Genomic DNA, 24,904 nt, shown 5'->3' with positions numbered 1-24,904 from the left:
GGGAACAGCCATTACAACGCGTGTTTTACCACACGTTGCTATTACATCGCATGCGTTACAGCGCATGCGATGTTACAACGCGTGGTAAAACCACGCATACCATTACATCACATGCGCTTTTACATCGCAGAGATGTAATGTGGCGGCGGCAATCCAAGTCGTTGTGAGGAAACTCAGGCTGTTTCCTCACAACGACGTGAAGCAAGCAGGAAGGAGGAAGCAGGATCTGACGGCGACGCTGGAGAGGAGAGAGGTAAGGGGGTTTGCGCTTGGGGTGGGGGTTACTTTTTTGGGTTTAGGGTAGTGTAAAAGTAGTGTTCTGCATGTTTTTTTTAACATTTTAGTGTGTTTTTTTGTAGTGTAATGTAGTGTATTAGGGTTTAGGGTAGAGTTGTACCATATACTAGGAACTTTTATGTAAGATGACCTATGCCAATGGCTATAAGTCAATTAAACATACACTTTTAAGGGTCACAGCACATACATTGAGGCTTGGTCAACAGGGGCCAATGTATTACGAAGTCATTACACCAGTACCTAGCAGTCAAACGTGGGGCTGAACATGCAAAAAGCCATTTCCTCACATGTGCCTGACCTGTTCTACCTCTCTTGGCACAGGGTGGTAGGACTTTGGTAGGAGGGAAGTGAGGAGTTGGCAAAAAACATTAAACACAGCACAACTATCAATAAAAATATTTCCCACTTACCATTCCAGTGCAGTGTGATCTAGATAATGTTACCTACTAGTTACATTTCCCCTGAATCCCCAACAATCAACTAGCTTTCAGTTACAGACTATCTAGAAATGTGGTTGTTGTGTGTGCACCCAGAAAAAGCAGCATACACAACAATGAAGCAGCCTATGACCTCATAGACGGGGAACAGCCATTACAACGCGTGTTTTACCACACGTTGCCATTACATCGCATGCGTTACAACGCATGCGATGTTACAACGCGTGGTAAAACCACGCATACCATTACATCACATGCGCTTTTACAACGCAGCGATGTAATGTGGCGGCGGCGGCTATCCAAGTCGTTGTGAGGAAACTCAGGTTGTTTCCTCACAACGACGTGAAGCAAGCAGGAAGGTGGAAGCAGGATCTGACGGCGACGCTGGAGAGGAGAGAGGTAAGGGGGTTTGCGCTTGGGGTGGGGGTTACTTTTTTGGGTTTAGGGTAGTGTAAAAGTAGTGTTCAGTGTGTTTTTTTTAAACATTTTAGTGTGTTTTTTTGTAGTGTAATGTAGTGTATTAGGGTTTAGGGTAGAGTTGTACCATATACTAGGAACTTTTATGTAAGATGACCTATGCCAATGGCTATAAGTCAATTAAACATACACTTTTAAGGGTCACAGCACATACATTGAGGCTTGGTCAACAGGGGCCAATGTATTACAAAGTCATTACACCAGTACCTAGCAGTCAAACGTGGGGCTGAACATGCAAAAAGCCATTTCCTCACATGTGCCTGACCTGTTCTACCTCTCTTGACACAGGGTGGTAGGACTTTGGTAGGAAGGAAGTGAGGAGTTGGCAAAAAACATTAAACACAGCACAACTATCAATAAAAATATTTCCCACTTACCATTCCAGTGGAGTGTGATCTAGATAATGTTACCTACTAGTTACATTTCCCCTGAATCCCCAACAATCAACTAGCTTTCAGTTACAGACTATCTAGAAATGTGGTTGTTGTGTGTGCACCCAGAAAAAGCAGCATACACAACAATGAAGCAGCCTATGACCTCATAGACGGGGAACAGCCATTACAACGCGTGTTTTACCACACATTGCTATTACATCTCATGCGTTACAATGCATGCGATGTTACAACGCGTGGTAAAACCACGCATACCATTACATCACATGCGCTTTTACAACGCAGCGATGTAATGTGGCGGCGGCGGCTATCCAAGTCGTTGTGAGGAAACTCAGGCTGTTTCCTCACAACGACGTGAAGCAAGCAGGAAGGAGGAAGCAGGATCTGACGTGACGCTGGAGAGGAGAGAGGTAAGGGGGTTTGCGCTTGGGGTGGGGGTTACTTTTTTGGGTTTAGGGTAGTGTAAAAGTAGTGTTCAGTGTGTTGTTTTTAACATTTTAGTGTGTTTTTTTGTAGTGTAATGTAGTGTATTAGGGTTTAGGGTAGTGTTGTAGTGATTTAGTGTTTAGGGTAGTGTTGTAGAGTTTGTGGTTTGTGTAGTGTAGTGATTTAGTGTTTTAGGGTTTAGGGTAGTGTAGTAGTGTTTGTGTAGTGTAGTGTTTTAGGGATTAGGCTAGTGTAGTTTTTTAGGGTTTAGGGTAGAGTAGTAGTGTTTGCGTAGTGTAGTGTATTAGGGTTTAGGGTAGTGTCGTTTTTTTGTAGTGTAGTGTTGTAGGGTTTAGGGAAGTGTAGTGTTTTAGGGTTTAGGGTAGTGTAGTAGTGTTTGTGTAGTGTAGTATTTTAGTGTAAAGGATAGTGTTGTTTTTTAGGGTTTAGGGTAGAGTAGTAGTGTTTGTGTAGTGTTTTACGGTTTAGGGTAGTGTTGTAGTGTTTAGGGTAGTGTAGTGTTTTAGGGTTTAGAGTAGTGTAGTAGTGTTTGCGTAGTGTAGTGTTTTAGGGTTTAGGGTATTGTAGTAGTGTTTTAGGGTTTAGGGTAATGTTGTAGAGTTTGTGTAGTGTAGTGGTTTAGGGTAGTGTAGTAGAGTTTGAGTAGTGAAGTGCGTTAGGGATAAGGGTAGTGCTGTAGTGTGCGTGTGTAGTGTTGTGTTTTAGGGTAGTGTCGGGGGGTCATGTAGGGTAGTGTAATGTAATTGTAGGGAGAGGACTGGGAGGCGGGGGAGGGTTGTGTAAGGGTAGGGTAGTCACTTACCTTGCAAACTAACCACGATTATAGCTTTACCATGCATGGCTTTACATTGTAATGGCATGCGTGGTAAAGGCATATTCGTGGCAATAGTTTGCGATGTAATGGCATGCGATGTCATTGACATCGCGTAGTAATACCCGCGTTGTAATGGTACGTGTGCTATTACTATGCGATGTAATGACATACATCCTCATAGACAGTTTGCTCATTGAGTGACAGTGGTGTTCCATGTGGTAGGGTGTCTAAAGTGCCATGTGGGTTCAAAGAGGGAATATATGAATGAATGGATGAATAAATGAAGGAATGAATAAATGAACAAATTAACAAATGAATGAATGAACAACTAAATTAATGAATGAATGAAGCATTTCCGAGAAGAACAATTAACTGGTAGGCATCCTGACACTTGGAAAGTAAGGTAGGGATAGGCACAGAAGTGCAGAGTCCTTGAGGGAGCCGCACTCCTAGACATAAGAGGAATCTACGTGGTGAGAGACTCTGTAGATGGTTGAGTCCAACTGTACACATTGTTCGTAGGGACACCTGACCGACCATACTGTAGTGTTGGTGTTCGTTCCTCGTGAAGCCTTCCTGGTCTTCACGAGGAACGGGTAGAATGTTTAGGTTCAAATGTGTTTGGCATGCGCTGTGCATGCGAGTAGCGGAGCACATGAGTTGTTATTTAAAATAGATGTACGTTAAGGGAATATAGTTGACAAGCTTACCGGCAGTCTCGGAGGGGATCAGTACTTGGAAGCTGCGACTTCATTTTCTCCTTTTTCTTCCAAAATATATCTGGATTACAAGGCTTTACGTGTCAGTCTTCACTACACGTATATTTGGCGACGATTTACTGGATGAGAACCTGCATCTCAACTCACTCGTTTCCTGAATTTCTCTCACATTTCGTTTTGGATATTCTTCGTTACGAGGAACGTGATTGGCTTAACTTTCGCCCTCAACCTCTCCCTGAGTATCCGACTTTCCGATTGGTCTCCTATTAAGGCATTATCCAATCGCTGTATACAATTTTCTTTCTATCGGATGCCGGCCGACATTGCCAGAAAGACAAGAGCACAACGCTTTATTTAACACGTTACTCCGTGAATCAATTAACGCTTGTTAAGCGCATCAGAGCTAAGTGCTTGTCTGTAGTCTGTGCAATTAGCTGCATTTGTACAGCGTTTTTGGGTGCATAGCGAGACCAAGGAACTTTTCTAGACGAAGGTGAGATCCTGTATTTTATTCACAACTTCATAAACGATCTACACAGACCTCTCAACCTTTCTGATGTGACTTTCCTCGCTGATTCACACAGCCTTATTCGTGTGACTCATACAATATTTAAATATTATAATTAATTCTGGAACATTTTTAAACTAATTTTTATATTTACAATGTCTACACCACAAACTAATATTACTGTAAATCCACCTAAAGAGTTTTTATGCATTCCAGGCGATCCACCTGTTCCTTGGATACAATGGAAGGAATATTTTGTTAATTACCTTTTCACTATTTACCATGCCAACAAATTGTCTAGTGATAGAAAAAAAAGGTTTATTAATGCATAGTCTTGGTCCTGAAGGGTTAAGGATTTACAACAAACTTAATAAGGATGCTGCCAGTGGTGATGAGAATGTTTTTAACCAAGCCATTAAACATTTAGACAGTTATTTCTCTCCTAAGGTGTGCATTGGGGTTACACGTTTCAAATTTTTTCAGAGGAAACAAAACAAGGATGAATCCATTGATGATTATGCTATGGCCCTTCAAAAATTAGCTATAGATTGTAGGTTTGGGGGAATTGAAGAGGAATTAATTAGAGACCAAATTGTTATGCACTCATTTGATCCTTCCATTCAGGATAGACTTTGGGTTAATGGTGACAATCCCCTTAATGATGTTTTAGCTATAGCTCGTAAAGGTGAACTGTCTGGAAGGTGTGCAAAAGCACTCAAAAGTTCTCAACAAGAGACCCCTTCCAAAGAAACAGTGGCCAGAATTTTATCCAATAGAACTAAAAGCAACCTTACCAATAAACCCAGCTATAAAAAAGAAGCTACTTCTAATAAAAAAGATTTGCGATGTTACAGGTGTGACAGTAAATACCACTTGGCCAACGACAAAAAATGTCCCGCTATAAAAAGCCGTTGTTCAAATTGCAGAAGGGTGGGTCATTTTAGCAAAGTGTGTCATGATAACAAATCTAGCAAAGTCAAATGTGTTGAAGGAAGAGAATGTAATTCTAATGATGATGACAGTGATGAGGATGAAAAGGATATACCATCAACAGAGAGTAGAATTGTACTAAATATTTCAAGTGTCAAACATTCAAACAAACCAATGTGTGAAATGCTTATGGGAGGAGTGAAGATTCACATTGCCGCACATTCTGGCTCTCCTTTCACAATCATTAATGAATCTATATGGGTTGAATAATTCATTTGTAAAATTGGTTCGGATTTATTAGTACCTGACATAGCCCCGGAGAGTTTTAATGGTGATCCCATTGATTTATTAGGTTTTAGGAAACTTCTATTCAGATTCAAAAATAGAAGTGCCCTTTGTAAAATGTATGTTTCTAAAAAAGGCCCATCCGTTCTGGGATGGAAAGACCAAAAGAAACTTGATATAATTTTAGATCCAAACGGCATTGAACAAGTCCTGGTTGTTGATGAAGGTGATTCCGTGGGGAAGAATTTATGTAAAGATTTTCCTAATGTGTTTTCTGGAAATTTAGGCAAGATTGTGGGATTTGAACATTGCATCAAACTGAAACCAGATGCTGTTGCTAAGATACATAAATTAAGAAATATTCCTTTCGCAGTCAGGGATGAAGTAACTAATGAATTGAATAGATTGACTAATGATGGCGTCATAGAGCCAATTGAGAGTTCTCAATGGATTTCTCCATTGGTCGCAGCCAGGAAGGCCAATGGAAAAATTAGGCTTTGCATTGATTTGCGCCATTTAAATGCTAATATTTTAGTTGATCAATTTCCCCTGCCCAAGATCAATGAGATGATTTCCAAAACTAGAGGTATGCAAGTCTTTTCAACCATAGACCTGTCCCAAGCGTATCACCAGATTCCCCTCTCAGACATGTGTAAAGATCTCACAGCTTTTATATCTCATATTGGGTGTTTCAGGTACACAAGGATGCCTTTTGGGTTGGCCTCAGCGGCTGCTGTGTTCCAGCGTCTTATGCATAATATTTTTGGGCATTTAGATTATGTCCTTATTTTTCAAGATGACATTCTAGTGATGGGAAAGGATAAAATTGACCACGAAAGTAAACTTATCAATGTATTTTCTCTACTGAACAAATATGGTTTGACTGTGGAGTATTCAAAGTGTAAATTTGCAGCCTCTAGTGTAAACTATCTGGGACATGAAATTAGTGCAATAGGAATTCGCCCCAAGTCCAAGCTGGTTTCTTCCATTACTAAGGCTCCCAACCCAAAGAATAAAGATGACGTTAAGTCCTTCCTGGGAATGGTAGAATTTTTTGCTAAATTTGTCAAAAAATTTTCTAATAGGACCTTTCACATTAGGCAACTTCTTAAAAACAAAATGGAATTTTTGTGGTGTAATTTTTGCCAAAAAGAGTTTGATGACATAAAAAAGGCTATTGCCCAAGCTCCTGCCCTTCAGGGTTTTGATCCATGTGGAAGAAACATCATTACTACGGATGCTAGTGCCACTGGGCTAGGTGCAGTCTTTTCACAATTGGATGAGAATGGAAAAGAACACATTATAGCATATGCTTCAAGAACCTTGTCTCCAGCAGAATGCAAATATGCTGTCATTGAACGTGAGGCACTTGCTTGCGCTTGGTCTTTGGAGCATTTTAGAACTTTTGTTTGGGGCAAGGAAGTAATAATCAAATGTGATCATAAACCTCTGGTTAAAGTTTTGTCTAATGTGGGTATGATTAATGTTAGTGCCAGATTAGCAAGGATTTCAATGAGACTTTTGGACTACATTTACAAGGTGATTTATATTCCTGGTAAGGACAATGCCATTGCTGATTTTTTGTCTAGGTTTTCCACGCAACTAGTAGAAAATCAAGATGACCTTATGGAAGAAGTTCAGGTAGTATGGTTATGGGACCATGGTGTTGATTCAATTCAAAGATCAGAATGGATTGAAGCTTTTGATAAAGATGACAATTTGAAAAAAGTTCTAGAATATGTGAATTCAGGTTGGCCACGCAAAGTTGAAATTAAGGAATTAAAAGCATTTTGGGAAGTCAGAAGTGAACTAGCTAGTTTGGATGGAAATTTCATCAGAGGTGACAAATTGGTGGCACCGGTTAGCCTCAGAAACAAAATTGTAACTTTATGTCATGAGGGACATCTTGGAATTTACAAAACCAAGTCTATCATCAAAAACAGGTTTTGGTGGCCAGGTCTAGATATTGAAGTGGAAAGAGTAGTAAGGAATTGTGAATTATGTACTTCTGCTGACAAATCACTTAAAACCTTAAGACCCCCTATGAGTAACTTCATGTGTCCAGAGTATCCTTGGCAGAATGTTGCAGTAGACATCATGGGTCCCATCGGAAGTTCAGGGAAATACATCATTTCCATGATGGATATGTTTTCAAAATGGCCAGTAATAAAGATTATAAAATGTTTGAAAACTAACACGGTTATAACATTTTTTGATGAAGATTTTCTTAGTGAAGGGACTCCAGATTTAATTATCAGCGATAATGGAGTACAATTCACTTCTGAATGTATGAATTTGTATTTATCCAAATGCGGTATTAGCCACAAAACCACTTCCTTATACAATCCAAGTGGAAATGGTTTAATTGAAAGGTACAACAGAGTATTAAAGGGGGCTATTCAATTAGCTTTTAAAAACAATATTCCATGGGAGATCCAAGTATTGAAAACTCTTTGGTCCTACAGAGTTTCAATTTCTGATTCTACCAAATTCTCCCCTTTTGAACTCATGAGAGGTAGGAAACCAGGGTCCAAATGGGTCCCAAGTTGGATTAAAGTTGTTGGGGATGTCAATTGGTCTTCTGCTGAGGTCATGGATAATTTATATCAAAAGCACAATGATTACAAAAAGTTGTACGACAAAAAACATAATACACAAAATGTTAAGTTGGCCATTGGTCAATGGGTTAGGATTAAAAAGGTTTTGTTCCAAAAAACAACAGCAGATTTTTTGATCCACAACGCATTTCTCAAATTAAAAAAAACGCTGTTGTTTTGGAGGATGGGAAATGTTGGAATCTCAAAAGAGTTGCATTGTGTAAACAACCTGTTAATGACATTCTGAGTAATTCTCTTCTTAAGGATTATCGACAGTGCACAAATGACATCAAAGCAGCCACTAGCAAGCCTCTGCAAAGGTCAGCAAGTTCCATGGACTGCATTCACAACATTAAGGTCCTCGGGAAAAGAATAATCAGACCTCCACGTATTCTGCAAGATTATATCTGTAACTAATTATTTTTAGGAAAAGGGGGGGATGTGTAGTGTTGGTGTTCGTTCCTCGTGAAGCCTTCCTGGTCTTCACGAGGAACGGGTAGAATGTTTAGGTTCAAATGTGTTTGGCATGCGCTGTGCATGCGAGTAGCGGAGCACATGAGTTGTTATTTAAAATAGATGTACGTTAAGGGAATACGGTTGACAAGCTTACCGGCAGTCTCGGAGGGGATCGATACTTGGAAGCTGCGACTTCATTTTCTCCTTTTTCTTCCACAATAAATCTGGATTACAAGGCTTTACGTGTCAGTCTTCACTACACATACTCATTGTGACTGCGATGAACGGTTGGTCAAGATTAGAGGCCTGAGTAGTATTTTTTCCCTTCTTATTCAAACTATTTTTAGCAGAGTGACTGAAGATCATGGTCCTGATGAATGCCTGGAACCTAGATGTCATTAAGGGCAGAAACATGTTGACCACACCAAAGGGTACACATCCATAACGCTGTTTCACTTTGGTTTTATCCTCTATCCTGTAGGAAAGATTAATAAAGTTGTTGTACCTACTGAGTTACTTTTAAATCACACTACCTTTTTTGTTGCACTCTGCCCCTCACTACACCAGTGAGGTATTTATATCATACGTGCTTTATATATAAAACACTTCTGTCCTCGAGGGGAAGTTGTAGCCCGCACCGGGTACATGGCGGTCCTGGTGTGTTGTAGGAACACAATGATGAAGCATATCACCCTAGGGTGAGTGAGGGTTTTCATACAAACACCTTCTGTGCCTATCCTTGCCACAGCCCTTGCCCAGTTGCACCTTGCTATCCTATATCTTGTGTGAGTACCATTTGTCAGGAAGCAGTATATGATAGACTTCTCTATATGGTAGCATATACTTTCTTCTGACCCCCCTGTGTGAGTGTTATTAGCTTAGAAAGTAAGCACACTCAAGGAAGCGTTGGGAGAATATCAAGCAAGAAAGTACTGCATATCTATATTTACTCAAATAGACATGTTTTTATTGTTTTACTGAGAACATTGGTATCTACTATGAATCAAAGGTCCACAGGGCGTTGTTCTATACCTTCGATGCCAGAGGTACAAAAATGTCCCTCCTGAGCAATTTAGCCTGAAATGAGGAACTGTTGCAATAACTGCAGAAGGTGACTAAAGAATATGCTTTGAAAGGTAACTAGTAATACATGTCTTAATTATTGGTGCTCCGGTGTTGTGAAGGTGTCAAAGAGTCAAGCAAAGGGATTTTAAAAGAATCCCTTGCTGTTGGGGGCATGGTTTAGGTGCCAAAGAAGATGGTCGCCTAATCACAGTCTGAGGACCCTTTTCTTCATTCCAAGAGGAGAATGTGAGCTCCTGGGTTCAGGAGATGATGGGGGAGCTCTTTGTTGCAAAAGTTACACACCGCCTGCATATTTTTTGTTTACATTTTGCCACCCACTCCTCATCCTGTGAGAGGAGCAGTGGCCATGTTGAGCAGCTCTCTCTCACCTTGTGCAGGAGCTGAGGTATTAATAGTACAGCACTTTCGATGCTGATGAAGTACGTTTTTGAATTAACTGAGACCTTAACCTTGAATTATTAATCTTTCCTAAATTATTTACTTGATTTTAATCATACCTGCAGCTATTATCTTGTTTGGTCAAATCTAGGAGACTGAAATGTTCTTTATCATCTGAACCTTCTGGGTCTGGCACCTCCACCTTTTCACAGGTCTGGTCCACCACAATGGCCTCACAAGTTTCAAATGAAATATCGTACTCCATCATTCCACGACCCTCTTCTTCTTCAAATGTATTAAAGCTTGCAAATGCCTCCTCTGCCAGCAAGAGACTGAAGCATGCTCTTCCCTAACCGGAGAAATACCCATCACCCATTTCCCTGGAAATTCTGTTTGAAGAAATACGTGCTTTTAGACATTTTGTTGAAGAGACCAATAAACGTATTCAACATCTTCATGACAAATGGTCAGTTATGGAGGCCAGAATGTCTTCTGTTGAACAGAGTGTGAGTGAGATCCAAGATGAAAAAAATAGATTCTTTCCTTGGAGAACAAAATTGTTCATTTGAAGCACCAATCAGAGGATTTAATAAATAGCAAGCAAAGAAACGATCTACGTATCTATAATCTGTCGGAGGGCCTGGGGGGACGGATCCTAGTTCCTTTTTCGCCTAGTGATTACTACAATTCTTAGATATATCACCATCCACTAAACTGAATATCCAGAGAGCTCATTGACTTTGTCAATGTTCTTCTGCTACATCCACTGTCACCAAACCTAAAGGAGCTATTATTGTCTTTCAGGAGTTTACTAACCTTTTGAAAGAACTTAATGCTGCAAAAGTTAAGAAACATTCACTCTGGTCATGAAAAGAGATCCTAGATGGAAGTAGTTCCTTGATGTGTGGCCAGGGTTTCATTCTTTGGATTCACGTGTTGGCCTGCTTCACCCATGCTCCTTCAAAGTGACATGTCAAAATAACATTACAACATATGAAAACTGCATGCAACTTAGGAAATACCTCCAGTCACATTCGTCTGACAAACTGAACACTGCAGGACCTTCCCATCTTTAATCAATCAATCAATCAATCAATCAATCAATCAATCAATCAATCAATCAATCAGGTTTCTTATAAAGTGTGACTACTCAACCTTTGAGGTTCCCAAGATGCTGAGCGGGTGGAGGGGTTGCATCTGCAGTTCAGTTAAAGAGCAGGTCTTCAGGTCTATCCTGAATTGTGACAGCGATGGTGATTGCCTGAGGTGCAGAGGCAGGGACCAGGTCTTTACAGCGAGGTAGAAGAAGGATCTTCCTCCATCTGTGGTCTTGAGGATTTATGCTATGGTGGCCAGGGCTAATTGGGCGGAGCAGAGATGTCTGGTGGGAGTGTAGAATGAGAAGTGGTGGTTGAGGTATGCAGGTCCTGCATCATGGAGGGCTTTGTGGGTGTGCGTTAGGAGCTTGAAGGTAATTCTTTTGCTGATAGGTAGCCAGTGAAGGTCTCTCAGCTGGCCGGTGATGTGGCTGCAGTGTGGGATGTTCATGATGAGTCTGGCAGAAATGTTCTGGATGTTCTGCAGTTTTTTGGGGGAGTTTCTGGGTGGTGCCGGCATAGAGTGCGTTGCCGTAGTCTTTAAGACTTTTAGACACACAGATCAGTAATTGTTGTTTTTTCCCCTTTTTGATTATAGCTCTGCATTGGTGGTTTTGTGTCATAACATGCCATTCTTCCAAGGTTTTTTCCTGATATTATGTTGTATGTTAACTTTTGTTTTTTATTCCTCAGTCTTCTCCATTTCTGTTGTCATTGACGTGTTTTGCTCCATTGATGTGCCGTCTTCATTCCATGCTGTCTCCATCCCCACTTCTTTTTAGTTGTCTTATCAAGGTGCGTTCTTTCAGTCCTCACTTGTTCGATATGTGCTCTCTTTGTTTTCTATCCAATTTCCCTGAAGGTATTTCACTTTTTAAAGATGAAGATATTTTACATGAATTTGTAAAAATCGACACTGATCTTTATACACCGTAAACCTCAACCCGGGACTCACATATTGCTCTTTCAGTCCTCACTTGTTCGATATGTGCTCTCTTTGTTTTCTATCCAATTTCCCTGAAGGTATTGCACTTTTTAAAGATGAAGATATTTTACATGAATTTGTAAAAATCGACACTGATCTTTATACACCCTAAACCTCAACCCGGGACTCACATATTGCTTCCGATTGACAACAATTCGAAAATAGGGGCTGTCCAGCTGGATTGTTCTGCTCTTGAAACAGATATTTGTTTACAAGAAGTCATTAGTGTACTCTCTCTCCTCAAAAAAGGCAAAACACCTGGTCCTGATGGTTGAACTGTTGATTTTTTCCTTCACTTTTTTGGTATCCTGATGCCTAGATTACTTTAAGTCTTTCATTCTCTCTCTGCTTCTGGTAGGAAGGCTAGTACATTTCAGAAAAATACTATTTGACTTATCCCAAAGGAAGGTAAAGATCTCACATTATGTAAGAATTATCATCCTATATCGTCAATGTCTAGTAGAAGATCTTTGCTAAAGTATTAGCACTACGTTTAGACCCTTTGATGCTGAGAAAGCATTTTACAGGATTATTTGGGATTTTTTGCTTCAATCTTTGCGATGGCATGGCTTTGGTCCTAAACTGATTTCACTGATTTATTTTTATATGCCTCTCCTAGGGCCTAGGTCCTGGTTAATGAATGGACAGATTGCCCCATATGTTGTTCTACGATGAGGAGTGATACTTGGCAGTCCCTTATGGCTGATATTATTTATCTTGGCAATAGAGCCCTCTCTTTTCCACCTTAGCTACAACCCGTTATTTCCTGGTGTTCCTTATGGTGATTAGCTTTTGAAATTTGCCGCCTAATCTGATGATATTCTATTTTTTATCTCGGAACCAGATAGTGCTATGTCAGCTTTTCTTATAGAAGCTTCTTTTTTTCATCAGCTTCTGGCTATGAAATATATCCTGAGAAGACTATGTTACTTCCACTTAATAAATATTGCTTTAAATGCTCATTTTGCTCCTCTGGTTTTTAATGGACCTCCTCTAGGATTAAGTAGCTAGTAGCTAGTAGCTATAATACTATTCCGGATACAGTCCATACCAACTTAAAAGAGGGTTTGAATAAAACTGAATCTCTATTAACCTCTTGGAATTCCAAGACAGAAACCTATCTTGGTGGGGTTGCCTCAATTTGATTACAATTATGATCTCCCCTATATTGTTGGATATTCTTTCCATTATACCGATACGTGTTCTGAATTTAAAAAACAAACAAATTCTATGCGTTCCATATTTCTATGGCTGAGTACAAAATCTGGGATATCATTATTTAAACTCAAGAAATCTAAGTTGATGGGTAGAGTGTACTTTCCAGACTTTTGCCAATATTACCCAGACGTTGGTTTATGGCAGGCGGCTTTATGGCTTCAACCTTGCTCTTCTCCTTTCTTTTCCTAATGGCTTGAATTGGAATGATCATTGCTCCTCCGTTTTACTCCACAGGAAGTTATTTCTTTTATTTCCTCTTTCCACCTATTGGCATCCCCACTTATTAAACATACTTGCCATTTATTGAAATCTTATTCTTGTCTCGGGATGCCTTTTTGCAGTCCCCCTTTTTGGCACAATAAGTTGATCAAGCATAGGAATAAATCATTTTCCTTGAATTCTTGTAGCAAATTGAACATAAGTTGGGTCATTGATTTGTTTAAAGATAATACACTGATCTATTTCCCACAGTTTCAGCAGTCTTTTAAATGCCCTGGCTCCTTCCAGCCTTGCTTTATCCTTTTGAAAAATATAGTACTGCATGTCTTTTTCTCCTAGGAAAGCATACATTCTTCAGTCTCTTTTATCTGTAAACTTCCCAGATCTATAAATATCTTTCCCCAGTTAAACCTCCGAGGACCAAATCTAGAACAGAAGTTTGGGCTGTACATAGTCAAGTATGTTTTGGAATAAACTTTGAAGGAAAATGTATAAAACATCTAGAGCATCAAACACAACACAGACCTTGTCTGTCACAGACTGTGCATTGCTCCTTCCCTTTTCACTAAATTCTCACAGAGGCCAGATGTTAAATGTTGGTTCTGTAATAAACCTAACAGTGAGCTAATGCACATGTTGTTCTGGTGCCCACATATGCTTTCTTTTTGGCAAATGGTCTAGCAGCAAATTAATGGAAAATGTCACACTTTTTAACCTTTTAAGAATATTTACTTATTACTTGGCAGTTTAATTGATGTTAATGATGCTCGTGCATTTGCTAATATTAAACTGTTCGACTTGTTACATCCTGTTGCTTTTCAACAAATTATTACTAATTTGGAAATGTTCTTCAAATATTTCATATAAAGCTTGGTGGTATAGTATTTGCTCTCATCAAAGACTGGATAGAGCTTTTATGTTGTCTAATGGTTATCAAGTTAATGGTGATTTGGTTTAGGTACCTCTTATGTCCTTTTTCAATGATAGTATTAAACAGTTACCATCCACTGCTTGTTCATTAATTGAAAACATAAAACAACCTTTAACTCTCTGATTCAAAATTAGATACCTCTCTTTTTAGATTCTATGTTGATATATGATTAGTTTATATTTGATAGCCTTTCTTCATAGTCTTCAATCCGTTATTCTGTTAATGATTTCAGGTATCATTAAGCTTATGCATGTACTTTTTATTTTTACTTTTTAAGAAATTCCTCCCTCCTCTTTCCTGTTTCTTCCCCAGACTTCCAGGTCTAAACCTGTTTTAAAAATGGCTACTTGGTAATTTTTTCTTCATTTATTTTCTAATTTATCTTGCAATGTATAATTTATTAATTTCCTTTTTCCTTCCTATTATTGATGGAATATTGTAAGATGTATTTTTTCGCAGCGTAATGTTTGGTTCTCAAATAAAGCATTTTTTAACATAAAAAAAGAATACCTTTCTGCACTCGCAACCAGTGCAGTTTCCATCTGGCCTCTGTGATATGGTCACACACATGCAAACCAATTCTGACTGTGGCATTTTGCAGCCTTGTTAAAACTTTAGCCTGCTTCGGCATAGTCCAGCCTAGAAAGGATGGATGTGGCTACCATCTTTTATTTAATTCCTTTTGGTGTTGCCTTAAAAAGTTAATAGGTTTCAGGAAAAATGAACTGTGAGATACCAAAGAATTTGTCTGATTATCAAGAGATAGTTCTTTGTCGACAATAAATCCAAGAGCTTTGATAACTTTCACTGGTAAGGGGGAGGTTCCTGAAATGGGAAAAAAGACACAAGCTTTGCAGAGAGAGAGTCACAGCCAAAGACCGGAATCTCAGTTTTATCATTGGTGAGATGATTTTTACTCATCCATCAGTGAATAGCTGATAAGCATGAGTTGAGAGAAGAATTAATGTTCACCTCAAGGTGATCAAATGTCACCCATTGCTTTTTTTCCCAGTAATTGTGGGAGGGTGATATACTGGTGCGTGCTGCTGGTGAAGCATCCCAGCACCTAGCGCAAGCACCATAGGTGGTTGGCCTGTGAAATGTAATGTCCTTGAAAGCCCTCTGGAACATTTAAATGGCTGGGAAGTGGAGTATAGCCTTTATTAAGATGTGCTGGGAAGGACTGGGCACAGGCAACAATGTCAAGAATATTGTCAGAAGAGAGTGGTATCTCGCAACACCTGCTTCCTTGGACATACCATAGTTGTTGATCCGCCTAAACTGTACATCCTCTCTCCTCCACAAGTAATTATCTCTCAGAAACTTGACAGACACGTTCACAGCCTTATTGAAAGCAATTGTTTGCCTATGGCCTGATATATTGGGTTGGTTGGTGGAGTCTGGGAGCGCCATCTGCTGAGGCATTGGTGGAGCCAAGTATGTTGATTCCCCCAACCTCTTGCATTATTAGGTTGAATTTGAATATAGCCTTGTTGTTTTATGTGGTATGCACTGGTATTGCCTATTTGTTTTTGTTTTTGTCCAACAAAAAAAATTTATTCATAAAATAATATTTTTAAAAGAAATTGTATGCAGAGTTTATTCAATATACACAATCATTTTCTTTTTTTCCTATTTTTCCTTATGTGCTGTTAATGTTATTCTGTGCCTCTGTTTATTTATTGGTCACTCCCTTGCGGTACCTGTGATGTTTGAGTCTGAGGGTTAGTTGGGTAGATTTGGGCCTGTTTGGGTTGTAGTGTTACAGGACATGATCTGGGTATAACCTTAGTGAACAGCAATTGACTTATTCATTTGTAGGCTGTTTTGCACGTGCATGTGCTTCCCGGTGCCCTCCTTAATTTTCTCTTTATTCTTCCCACTTTTCAGTGACTATCCTTTGCCCTTCCATTTTACAGCAGTATGCAACCCTTGCAATGTTCTTCCACATTGTGGCGGAGCACTCTGTACATGAGAGAAAGGATAGGCTTAGGTAAAGATAACCACTCACACTACAGAAGCAGTACTTTACTTACTCAAAACTGCTTTTGGGGATAGCCCACTATGGGCCTGATTACAGAGGGGCCCCTTATCACCAAAAGAGTAGGGCACCAAATAGACCTAAGTCAGAAAAATAATCCCCTTTGGGTCAATCAAAAACGCCAATAATTATACACTCAACCAAATAAACGTATCACCAGAACATAATACCCCTACCATCAAAGGATCAAGTGCTTAAAAATTATATATACAAATATTTTATTAAAAATAACCAATTTGTTTTTACACATAGAAAATAGTTTCCATACAGTTTTAAAAACTATACATCAAAGATAAAAACACAATATACAAACTATAACACACAGGAAAACATTTAAAATCCCACAATTCAGTGCAACATTGGGAGAACCTGAAAGAAAGATCTTTCTTGTCATAGAGATACACATTCATTTGACAAAGAACATTTGTTTAACATTTGATTTTCTATATACATGTGACTTATTTTTCACATCAAATGTCCTCTTAGTCTAACATGTATTTCTCTCAGTAGGCATTGACGCGTTTCGGTGGCTGCTAGTGTTTGACAACCACCTTCTTCAGGACAAGAGACGATATCTCCAAAACCCAAATTCGAATCTGTACATAACCATACAAACAAAATAAATATAGGAAACAGTTAACCCTTGATGTATACAAATATGGATAATGTTTATATCCTGGTAAAACATCTAACCTTTCACACATTCTGTCATACAGAGGACACATTTTTAACTTTTATTCCAAATGTGACCGCAGGTAAGTGCCATATGGGCATCATGTGTTACCTTAAAGTACAGAGATGAACTTACACCAGAGGAGGGAATCCTACATTTATAAATGTATATACCCTCCAGACTAGTGCTAATGGCTCATATTCGCTCATTTAGGCACAATCATATTAAAATCTACCCTTGGCCCCAGATCAATACAGAATGGAAACACAAAAACCATGTGAAAATCACGTCATGGACAATAGTCTAATTCTATTACTTTGTGAAAGCCAAATGAAGGATTTAAAATCAATACCACAGAAAAGCTCTCACCAGCGCTTACGTTTATTCTGTGCACTGGTTTTAAAACATTTCATGCATTTTATGAGTATGACTAATTGGCTATACAAAGCAACTCTAACTTGATCCTGCTTTTAATTTTATAATGCAATGATTGCATACTGAAATTCAATACGAAAATAAAACAAATTGATGCTCTACCCGGTTTTAATAAACCACTGACTTTGCTGGTGAGTGCTGCTAAGAAATGATTGGTTGTACCTTCACTGATTTGAATTTTCCATCTTTTGTTAACCGTGGGCCATCCGTTTTCAACTAGGATTTTGGGATGTCTATGTTTATACCTGCTTGCTGATTTTCAGCAATATTGCCAGTGCTGCATCCGGAATATTTGTGAACTGATAAACAAGCTTTAGCTCAGTGCCATCTAACTCCTACCCACAGAAGCAGTGCTGCCATTGTGAGAATTCGAGTGGTCTGAAACACCACTTTAGTTTCTGGTTGAGCAGTGGTCTCTTGTAGGCCTGCAAAGCACTTCTGTGTACCCAGGTCTTCCAGAGTCATGCCAAAAGAGCACCAAAGGCAAACTTAAATCGCCCTCGCACACACTCCCCGCATCCGTCGCAGCCATACCGGTGGCCACTCCTTCTTCTACATCACTGCTAAGAACAGGAACGACCTTCCTCTTCAGCTGTGTACAGCACCCTCGCTGGCAGATTTGAGGAAGCTTCTTTCCCAAATCTCCAGAGACTTATTTCATATGGGTACAGCATTCTCTGGAGGTGGGTTTGCTCTTATTTATAGACACAACATTTTATGTAAGTACATCGCATAGTGTGATTTGTTTTCACTCTTACTTTCTTCAGCATTGTAGTTGTGTCTTTCACCCAAAGTGCATCAGTAGAACTCATCAAAACCAGCAAGCAGATTATCTGCCAAAATGCCATCAGCATGTGATTTTAGTGGATGATTGTAATGTGCAAGGCAATAGCTTTCATGCTATTCCTGAGACTTTTTTTAAGCAAACAGACACGCTGGGCTTTGTTAAATTGGTGCATGTTGCTACACACACACAGCAGGTCATACACTCAGTCTCATCTTAGCCCCACTTACTTGGCTACCACCTAACTTGGCTACTGTCACCACAATCTCTCCTTTAAAGTTACTAAAACAACTATTTGTTTTCCGTCAGCTATGTGTAGGCTTTCCTGTTTTCAGTTTCTATTTTTGGTAAATTCTTATGGGGTTTCGGTGTTTTCCAGTGATTTCAATACCTTAAAAAACAGTGGTTATCAATGGTTACACACCTTTTTGCCATTCAAAACAACAGAAACAGTGTTTTTTGGGTGATTACAGAATGTTTTGCTTTTATTATAGTGCATGGTATATAGACAGTTTACGTACAGTATATGTGAGGTCCAAAAACATTTTTACAAATCAAACTTATTGTACACCATTTAATACTTCTTCAGTGATTCTTTGGTCATGCGTGCTTGCTCTTTCCTTCCCATGTAAGCTTGTATCTGTAAAAAGACCCTCTCAACATTGGCACTTGAGGAGGACAATGCCAAAACAGCCAGTACACAATTTGCTAACTCTGACCACTGACACAGCTTTCAATGCCAATACTGGTGCAACTAAAGATTGCGATTCTCTGGGACAGGTTCTTCAAAGTATACATTAAACTGGGTTCATATGCCCTCAGAGTTATTGAAGCAGTAAAAAATGAAGCAGAACTTTTCAAAGCCCAGAGAAAATTCTCCTTTATGGAAGGGAATTACCACCTTTTGAAGAGTACGACAGTGAGGCTTCATTGACTTCAAATGCAATGGTTTGTGAAGGGAAATTTCTATGTATCATTGCAAGCCATTTCTCATGCACTGTAAAATAAAATTTCCTGAATTGCTCCTCAACACTTCTTTGCTTACCAAGTGGCAAGCTTTCTAACATGGAACATGTTGTAGATGCCCAGCCTACTCTCAAGGAGATGTTTCACATCTACACCAATTACACTGAACACTTGGTAGACAAGGGTGTTTTCAGACTCTAGTGTTTTTTATTATGTGCACTACAGCAGTCATGTTTTCCTGTAAAAATCTAAGAATGCAGAATAGTGTACTTTTTTCACATCACTATCAATATGCGAAAGAAGATTCTTCACATTTCTTGCTTTTGGCATTATCCAGAAGCAGAAATTCTGTAAACAGTCGCCACATGGATGATATAGCATTCACGGCCTCAAGGACTGAGAATCACCGGCTAAATGACACAGTTGGTATGACTCTTTCATTGATGTGACACAAAGCAAGAAATATTTGTGTTTTAGTTCCTGTGCATAACGAAACAGTGCACCAGAATGGACTACAAAGTCAATAGCATTCTGCATTAACTCTGAAGATTGTAAAGATGTTTTCAGCATTCCATCTGGCAAGTGGCAAAGATCTCTTACAGGGAAGCACTTCAGCAGAGGTATCGATTTTAACAGGTCATTACACAACTTTTTCATATACGTAGCTGAATCACTGCAAATACAAACAATATCTCTCCGATCTTTGTTGAACTTGGTAAGAACTTTTTTCAGCAGCATTCCAAGATACACTGAATTCCATGTTTTTCAAAAGTCTGGTGTCATGGTTTCACCACTATCCCAGATGCTTGGTGACAGCACTCTTTTCACATACACCTGTCACTACACCTTGCATTGAATGCTTAAAGCCTAGAATGTTTGGCAAGTCTCCTACTATCAATACTAACTCGCTAGAAAAGGGGGCTGATGTATCAAAGTGTTTCACCCATTCTCTGTCTGAGGGTAAATGTGATGGTACATATTGGGAAAGATTCTCATGAAAGCAGCCATTTTACCTATCATTGAAACAACCAAACATAGTCAAAATATCAAATATGATTTGATATTTCCTGAAGTAAATAAGACCTAAAGCTTGCTCCTAACCCCTGCATCTTTAGACCAAAGACCACAAAACTGAAAAAAAGCAAAAAGAAGAAGAAACAATATTTTAGTGGCATCCCTAAGCAACAAAACTCAAGCAGAATAATGTTAGCCCAGTCTTTCTTGCTGCTACCTTGTATAACAAAGTTACATTGCATTGGCCCCTTCAGGAAGAAATAAAACATACACTTTCACTCCCCTTTTCCTTTCTTTGAATGGCACTCAGTTTGTGGTTGCACAGGTGTTTATCAGTGTTTATATGTTTGAACTAGTGCCGGTTATTTCCCTTTCGGTGAGCTTTATCAGTTATTATAGGTTTAAACCTAAAACAGGCTAGCCTTACCATTAAACACCAAAAAATGTACGAAGGAAAAGGCTATCTCTTTCCTCAGTCAGTTCCACAATACGCTTGATGAGCAGATGGGCTAAAAGGAGCTGAGATTAGGTTTTGGACACAAGCCCTTTTTTATGATCATAATTAAGCAGAAAATCACCTCAGTGGGAAGGTAAAGATGATGCTGGGTAAACAAGTTCCCACTAAACGTTCAGAAATCAAGTCCATTTTATAGCCTTATAGCCAGCTGCCAAGGGCACAATTGGTTGCTAAAGGAACTAAACCTGAGTTAAAGGACCAGGCCGCAGGCTATTAGAGAATTCCACTCACTGGGGTAGAATGTTCAAAATTAAAAAGGGTGAAACAGAAGGACAGATATTGGAATGTTGGAGCAGAAGGCTTATACCAGCCGTTGTAAGCCCAGAGTTACTCTGTTGTCTTCAGTGGAGCTCTCAACAATCTAATGTTCAAATGCCCTTTAAATCCTGTTTCAATTACCCCTCTGGGCAGAGAGGTTTTGAGCATGGACATTTGAGTGCCCAAGACACAGAGAGTTTGAGAATGAAGACCTACTCCGATTTACAGCTCAATTAAATGACTTTAAGTTGTCAATTGAGAAGGTAATATGTAGCTATCTCAATTTGAATGTTACAAATGCAAACAATGCACAGCAGGAAAATTTCTTATGTCCTAGTGTATTGTTAAGAAAAAATTGTCCTGATTTGTCATTGGAAAAAAATAAGCCATATACACAAATCTCCTATGAATCAACTTTCTTCATCATTTCCCACAGTAGACATAATCAACCTTTCGCTTGTTTCAAAACTGCACTGGCAAGCTGTGTGGTAACTAATTTGTGATATAATATTAAAAAATTAAAAAACTCACACTCACTCGTGAATCCTACTCCTATAGAGACCTCACTGGCTAACAATAGAACAAAGAATCCAGTTCCACTCTCTGTGTTTAATTCACAAAGGGCCTAATTTTGATGTCGGGGGCTTGCGTGCGCCCGACACCGTATCGGTCTTCATCCGCCTGACCTTAGGTCGGAGGTTCCGACCACAGTATTTGGATGCAGCAGTCAGAAGCATCCATCTTTCAAAGAAAGCTTGCGGTAGTCACCCTGCAGTGCCTGTCACGCGTTACAGGGATGTTTAGCAGGCCCCATAGTGGAGGGCCAGTGTGGAAGGAGGCCCTGCTAGGGCCCCCCAAAGATACTTTCTAACAGCCTTTCCTTTTCAGAAAGGCCAACATGAAAAGGCTGTCAGAAAGTGCCATCATGAATCGGACGGCGAAGCTGAACCTGGCTCTGCCGTCATTAGAGGATAATGGTGGCTTCTTACATCCCTCCACCCAATGCCTCCGCTCACCGCATCATAATGCTGCGGGCAGAACGCAGGGGCAGATTTAGGTGGAACCAACAATGATGTGCCATCAGTGTCGGTCCCACCGACATCATAATCAGCCCCATAGTATTTTATGAGACTGCTCACTTTGGGCTCAGTCCTATATTCAGCTCTTATGTATCAATTCACTTTCTTCTCTGTGAAAACATGCTGGTTTAAAGCTCTCATGGCTCAAATGATACCTAGATGTGGGGTATCATTCAGACTGAGGGGCCTGAGACTATGAAACATGCTCTCACTCGTCGGTTAACTCTCACTCTGAGTTTAATCAGTCACCAAAACATTTTTATTGTGCTAGGGTTATAAATTTTTCTCCTAAATTTATTCTGGCTTTTGGCTACTCTTCTCACCTTCTTGTAGTTGTATTCCTTAGCACCTTTAAATCTTTCTGTAATGTTTCTGGATTCTAAGAACAAAAAACAAATCAGGCTCCATAAGTTCTGGAGAGAGAACAAGCCACCCGACACTTGTATATAGGACTGGGTTTTGAAAAGGTACACAAACATATGGCTAGAACTGTGTGGAATAAAATAGGAGCAGAGATACTAAAATGTTGACCCTCTTCTGGCTGAGATAGCAGAAGGTGCATGCTTATGGATAACTAAAAGATAGAGAGAGGATTCTGAAAATCTTCTATTAATTCAGTTAATTAGCTGAACAAAGAAGAAGAGTGGTAGAGATCATCAAATCTTCAGTCATCAAGTCCTGGTGTGGCAAAGAGAAAATGTGATGTGTCAAGAGTCAGAAGTGCCTCTGACTCAGAGAATGAGGGAAGAAAAGTGCAAATAATGAAAATATAATTCTTGTTGCAAGCAGCGAACACAAGCAATGCAATAAGAAGAAGGACAAAGACAAGACAGCCAAAGTTGAAGAAGGCACATTGCTTGTAAGATTGGACCCAGAATCCTTCCACTTTAGGACTGTTCTTCTTCCAGACAAAAGGGGTGTGGTATGTATGTTTGTACCACTTAGTCCCCTCAGCATGATGATCCTCCCTTGATATGTCATGTGAACCTCCTGGGGCTGTATTGCAAACAGTGCCCAGTGGGCACAATGGTCAGTTGAGCTCTTTTTCTGCACCCCCATAGCACTGTAGTTCTTGTTTGCCCTTTTCTGCAACGCACATAGGTCAGTTGCTCTGAGAGCACTGGTGGTATCTTCAGTGTATGTTCCCTCATTGGCATGGGGCATGTGAGAGAGAGTGCATGCCAGACCTTGAAGTGCAGGGGAGGGATGGTATTGTGACTGGAAAGAAACTAAAAAGCAAAAAGTTGTTGAACCAAACCAGCAGACCTATATGGTGTGAATCAGTAACACAATGCTTTTTAACCAAGTAAATATGCACCAGCACTGCATCACATATTATCCGTCGGATCAAGGGCAATAGACAAAGGAGTACCACAGTGCCAACATTTGAATTGTGCTGCAGTATTTCTACTTTGTCTCTGTATCACTCAAATACACATTTCCAGGGTCAGACCAGCCATCAGGCAGTGAGAGCCCAATGAGCTGTTGAGACAGATCAGTGTGTGGAGCAGTTTTAGGCTATATGTGAGGCTGTTTATGGTCTGGTAGAACGGTTTTTACCGCTGATTTCCCTAGTGTTAAAACAAACATTGCTTGCAGCAAGCTAAAGACCATGAAATATTCCCTAACTTGCAAAACATTTATACAGCGTGTTTTTACAAATTATAAACTGCCCCAATCTGCAAAAATTGGATACTTTATTAGCTATATAATTCACTAAGGGGGGCGTCACTGTTATTTTACTTTTAGTTGGTGCCCGGGCTTATTTTCTGTCCCAGTCTGACCCTGTATATTTCCCTTGTCCTTGACAGCACAATGTAGCCCTTTAGAAAAATATTTACTGGATTCACATACAAAGTGAAACACCTCTAGACATAATATTTCAAGAAGGCATTGCACGTGGCTAACTGCTCACACATGTGTTTAAGTTGGTTATAGCATCTGCTACTTGGTGCAAACACACAGGAGTGCATTAATTGTGTGATATAAATATTTGAAAGAATAAGCACAACCAGATCTTGGCGTGGGAGTAATGTATTCATGCATTGTTTGCAAATGAACTACTTAAGGAACACGTACATTTTGCTGCAAATTTCTGCTCAGAAACCTGTTGTTTCACTTGTACAGAATGGGAGCAGTGTTAGACTCGGCATTTTTGACGTGGTTTCCCCTGACTTTTTGCCTCTACCTCCTGCATTTTTCATGCTGTGCTGGATTTTGTCTTTGCTGGCTTAGATGCTTTGGGCACTTTGCCACTGCTGATCAGTGTTAAAGTGCAAGTGCTCCCTGTATATATATATATATATTTTTTTTTTTGGCAGAGTTTTATATAGTGCGAACTAGACCCGAATCGGGTATCAGAGCGCTTTACATAGCACCAGTTACGTTACATGAGGACACACATTAATTTCTGTTAGGCACAGGGAGATTCAGTGATTTACCCAGAATCACAGGATGTTCAGCATCATTTCCGACACTCGAACCCAGTTCCCCCGATTCGAGGTTGACCGCCCTAGCTGTTAGGCCAACTCCTCTCCCTTTGTGATTACAATTGGTTCGCCCTGATTGGCATATATGATTTACTGATAAGCTGTAAGTAAAGTACACTGAAGTGTGCCAGGGCCTGTAAATCAAATGCTACTAGTGGGCCAGCAGCACTAATTGTGCCACCTACATGAGTAGCCCTGAAAAGGTATCTCAGACCTGCCACTGCAATGTCTGTGCGCAGTTGTTAACTGCCATTTCGACATGGCAAGTGCAAACACTTTCCAGGCCCTAACCTCCCCTTTTCTTACATGTAAGCCACTCCTATGATGGGCCCAAGGTACCCCCCTAGGCAGGGTGCCGTGTATGTTTAAGGTAGG

The sequence above is a fragment of the Triturus cristatus genome, chromosome 10 (genome assembly GCF_964204655.1).
Source record: "Triturus cristatus chromosome 10, aTriCri1.1, whole genome shotgun sequence".
Classification (NCBI taxonomy): Eukaryota; Metazoa; Chordata; class Amphibia; order Caudata; family Salamandridae; genus Triturus; species Triturus cristatus.
Note: the sequence above shows the minus strand (reverse complement) of the source record.